The sequence below is a fragment of the Mauremys reevesii genome, linkage group 4 (genome assembly GCF_016161935.1).
Source record: "Mauremys reevesii isolate NIE-2019 linkage group 4, ASM1616193v1, whole genome shotgun sequence".
NCBI classification, from domain to species: domain Eukaryota; kingdom Metazoa; phylum Chordata; order Testudines; family Geoemydidae; genus Mauremys; species Mauremys reevesii.
Genome location: NC_052626.1, coordinates 36,298,544 through 36,303,646, shown reverse-complemented (window position 1 = coordinate 36,303,646; position 5,103 = coordinate 36,298,544). Strand labels below are relative to the sequence as shown.

Below are 5,103 nucleotides of genomic sequence, written 5' to 3'. Positions count from 1 at the left end.
ATGAATCACTTGTGAACAAGCTACAAACCAGGAATTGTTTGTAGAATGATGCAGGGAATGATTTGAAAGCATGAATAGATTTGAGGAGTAGAGTGGAACCAGATTTTCAAAATTGTGAAAGTTCCCCAAAGCAAAAACTTTTTCCATTTCAGAATGGAACTAAACCAAAAAGTTTAAAATTTTCTGCTAGTGGAATTAACAAATAAACCATACAAAAATAATAACCAAGGATGTCAATCACAAAATTCTGTTTCAACATAATTGAAACATTTTGTTCTGATTTTGCCTTTTTTTAAAATGACATTGTTAAATATAAAATGTAAACAATCTTTTAGAAATGGAAAATTGAAACATCTGTTCTAAAAAAAAGTAGAAATTGAATGTCTCAATCTTATCAGAATGTTTTCTTTCAATTTTTGTTTTGAAACCATTTTTTTTCGAAGTTGATATGTTTTTGCAAAATGTTTCACTTTCAATAAATCAGCATGTTCTAACAGACAACACTCTATCAGGAAATGTCCAACTGGCTTCAATAAGGAATTGGGAAATGCCTGTCCAGATGAAAATGGCTCAAACAGTAGGACTTATACCATTTTCTTGAGTCAGAGGTGGTGTTAGCCCATTGGGTGCCCTATGCAGTAATATTTTGGCGCCTCTGAGCACACACAACACATACTAAAAAAGCAAATGGGGGGGCCCCCTTGATCTGCTTGGAGCCCTAAGCAATTGTTTAGTTTGCTTATGCCTAGTGCCGGTATTGTGATAGGAGGCTATCCCACTGTGATACTGCACACCATATTCGTCACAGTAATATTATGATTATTACATAATGATAATGTATTTTATCCAAGATAGGTCATGTGAGATCATTGGAAAGGTTATGAATTACTGAATATGATTTTCCTATTTGTAGGCATGTATCATTTTTGTATCTGAAGTTAGGAATATTGACTATGCATCACAAATATGCTTACACCTGGGGAATGCCCACTGGACAAAAGACTATCAGTCTAGATGCCTGGCTAGGAAGGGCCCATTCAGGTTGATGAGCCATTAGGAGGGGAAAAAAGGCTATTTATGACAGGGAAGTGACATCATTGTGATTCTTCAATGACCTCTGACCCAGAGAGACTGTTAGAAACTCCTAGGGAACAAAGACTGAACTGGGGGGAAGTGCTGGACCCAGGCAAAAGGGCTTTCTAATCTGTGAAAGGAACACCTGGGGTTTTTAAGCTGTAAGCAAGTGCAGCTGGCCCCTGAAGAATCTCTGCAGCCTGCTTGAATCATCATTTAGGGTGAGAATTTGCTACTCATATCTAGTATCAGAGGGGTAGCCATGTTAGTCTGGTTCTGTAGAAGCAGCAAAGAATCCTGTGGCACCTTATAGACTAACAGACGTTTTGCAGCATGAGCTTTCGTGGGTGAATTCGGATGCATCCTAAGTGGGTATTCACCCACGAAAGCTCATGCTGCAAAACGTCTGTTAGTCTATAAGGTGCCACAGGATTCTTTGCTACTCATATCTAATCTCTTTAGTATATTAAGCTTAGTTTGCGTGATTTGTTTGTTTGCTAGGTAATCTGCTTTGATCTGTTTGCTGTTCCTTATAATCAATTAATTTATCTTTTGTAGTTAATAAACGTATTACTTATTTTTACTTTGTCTAAAACCAGTGTGTGGGAGTCATAACTTGGGAGTAGAAAGCTGTTCCATATCCTTCTCCACATTGAGGGAGGGGGCAAATTTCATGTGCTTACACTGTAAAGATCTCTGTGCAGCTCAAGATGGTCTAATTTTGGGTTTACACTCCAGTGCAGTATATGCCTTAGGAATTGGGAGGTGCCTTATCTGTGCCTTCCCATGCAGGGGTTGGTTAAAGAAAACAATGTGTATGTAACTGCAGTTGGATGAGTTCCTACCTGTATGTGTGCTGGAGCCTGAGAGAGGGCTTGGCAGGCTGGTCCCAGCAGTATGGTGTAAAGGGATCCCAGGCTGGTGGGTCGGGGGGGCTCAGTGGTACCCCAGATCTAGGTGGCACCCCCTGGAGAACCCGTCACAGTGGCGTTGTGAGCAGGGTCATATGCACGCTTGTTGCTCTGAGTGAGACTTGCACTTCATACCCTGAGGATGGTTGTAAGTGTGGTGGCTTGAGATCAGTCAAAGTGGTTATTAGTGTGATATTTTTGGTTTGCTTATTTTGGACAAGGGAAATAGGGACAGAAAAGCAGGAAAATGAGTGAAAGTGAAACTAGTAAGAATCCAGAGAGAGAGGAGGAATGCAAGAGACAGATGAAATTAAAACAATTACAGATAAAAGAATTGGAAGCAAAGAATGCCAGACAAGAAGCTGCACACCAAAGGGCCCTAGAACTGCAAGACAAAGAAATGGATGCCCAAAGCTAGCTGTGGAAGAGAGGAGGGAAAAGAGAGGAAGCATGAACTGGACTCGATAGAGAGGCAGAACCAGAACCCCCACGCACCAGGGAGTCCCTCCTTTCCAAAATCAACAAATGTGAACAGTTGTGTCCTGCATACAGCAAGATGGGATATTGCTGAATATTTTATTACCTTTGGGAGGCTGTGTGTACTCCATGAGATTCTTGAGAATCAAAAGATGTCCAGTTTGGTTCCAATGTGGTCTGGGAGAGCTCTGGATATATTGAATACGATGCCAATTAGAGGTGCTTCTGATTATGGTACATTCAAGAAAATGGTTTTAAAACTGTTTCAGATTACACCCGAAACCTATAGAATAAAATTTAGAAGCCTTAAGAGGAGTGCTGGGATGAGTAATGTGACATATGTAAACCAGATGAGAGATTTGATAGATAAGTGGGTAAGGGGAAAAGGTGTTACAAGCCTTGAAGAAATGTGTGATCTTGTTAATCAGGAACATTTCCTGACTATATGTAGTGATGATGTAAAACAGTGTTTATGGGATAAAAAGGTGAAAGCTGATGATGAACTTGCTACTCTAGCTGATCAATTTGAACAAACCCAAACATCTATTAGAAATAAATTATAGGCAGAGGGGTTTAAGTTTCATGGGAAGCAGGTTTCCTGTTTCACCCCTGGAAAGGAGGGTGGATGGGAGGCTGGACGCTTACCTCACCAAGTTAAAACAGAAGAGCCCAAAAGGTGCTATCACTGTAACTCCATTCAGCACCTGAGGAATAAATGCCCTGTGCTGAGTGGGAACAGTCAGCAGGCAGCTCATGGAAATGTTGCTACCCAGAGCACAGAGGTACCTCAGGCAATTGCCACTTATCATACAGGGTTTGTAAAAAAAAAAAGCCTCTGCACAGCCAGTAAGGAAGCACATGAAAACTGCCAAAATTAATGGTGAGGAACTCCTTCAGTGGAGGGATACAAGAGCAGAAATTTCTGTGGTCAGAACAAACCTTGTTCAGAAAAAAGACATACTGCAAGGGCAGATGGCAGAGCTTTTGTTAGTAGGAGGTCACAAAATCCTTGTGCCTTTGGCTAAAGTGCACCTAGAAACTGAGGATTTAGAAGCTGAATTGACCATGACAGCAGTACGTGATTACCCATCACAATTGTTACTTGGAAATGATTTTTTCAATATAGCTCGGTCTGGCAAGGGGTCTGTCAGCAGCAAGGAGTAATATTGTGCTGAAACCCTGGAGGGAAAGAGTGAAGTCCCAGAAAGTGCTGAAGGAATGGGAGAATGTCTCTTTAATTCCTCTGCAGCAGTGGAAAACAGTCTGCTACCAGAGGTGGGTGAGGTTGAGACTAGCTGCTACTGCCAGGTGGCTAAAGGTGAGTGAATGTTGCGTGTCAGTGAGAACTTTCCAGGTTGCTGGCTACCAACAGTTGCAGATAAGCAGGGACAGACCTCACTCGGGGTGCATAAGGAGGTGTGCCCTAGAGGGAAGCCCAGAGGAGGTGGATGGAATCCTAGAGACCACTGAGGTGAGAGAGGATTCTATGGACTCTGTAGCTGGAGGCAAGCCCAATTCAAAGTGGGAGGAGGGTGAGAGACCTGTTCTGGCTGTTATCTGTGAGCCCTTCACAGCTGAGCAGGGGATAGATCCCACTCTAGAGATCACAAAGGAGTATGTCCGGGGGGTGGGGCAGAGGAGGAAGTTGAGAAGGAATTTTGGGGAATACAGGAATGTCTCCTCACTGATTACACGGGAGGGTTAGCCCAGGACAGATTTGCTGGGGTGGCATATTTGCTCCCAGGCACCCAACCTGCGGCTCAGGTTTTAAGAGGAAACTATGTAACTGACCTCATGGAGCAGAGCAGTCATACAACTGAGACAGAGAGGGGTGACAGAAGGTATCCCAATCCAGGTCCCACTTTTGCTGTTCCTGATGTACTTGTGAAAACTGTCTCTTTAAGACAGGATAAGAATCCTACTAAAGACTTGAGTGTCAGTGAAAATACTAATGACTCACCTGAGAAAGGGGAGGAGGAAGCAATTCTTCAGGCAGGTAAGATCCACCAAGCAGCTAAGAAAAGACTTCTAAAAGATCACATCCCTCTAGAAAAAGGGGGTGGGGAAGTCCCAATGCTTGGAATAAGAATGACAAAGAAACCTTGGGGGGAAGGGTGGATATTTTTGCATTGGCATAGCCCTGGAGATGGAATGCAGCGCCAGAAGGGGCCAGCCTGTACCATGCTAACTCCTTTTTACATTTTTTACCTCTCCAAATCTCCAGAGACATACATGAATTGAGAACCTTTACTGAGGGGGATACTGGATGAAACACTAAAAGGGAAGAAAGACCAATACCTGAAAACATACTATGGTTCAGGAAGAAGTTGGAGAACACAATAAATATTAAACAAACCAGTCTGTCTAAACAGATACCGTGGTATGATGAACATACTGGAAACATCTCCCTGTCATTAAATTGCCGGTGCTATTAAGTCTGATAATACACAGTTTATTGGTTAGGACAAAGAATTTGGTACTGATTTGGTACTAAATCCTTTAAAAATGTGTAATGTGCATGATTTTTAGAAAATACTTTTGAACATTCTAGGAGTGCTAACAAGGAAGTCCTGTAAGAATACCGCTTCTCAGCTAATACCTGTAAACAGGCTTAGAACTTGGCACAGCATAAAAAGCATAA

The 5,103-nt window shown here is 42.2% G+C and overlaps 1 long non-coding RNA gene across 1 annotated transcript; it reads left to right on the top strand.

Annotated features, from left to right (window-relative positions):
* The first annotated feature begins 1,143 nt into the window (after positions 1-1,143).
* On the top strand, positions 1,144-4,897 carry LOC120405160. Its single transcript, XR_005598410.1, has 4 exons — positions 1,144-1,295; positions 3,589-3,780; positions 4,367-4,458; positions 4,687-4,897. It is a non-coding gene; the product is annotated as an uncharacterized LOC120405160 (long non-coding RNA).
* The last annotated feature ends 206 nt before the right edge of the window (positions 4,898-5,103 follow it).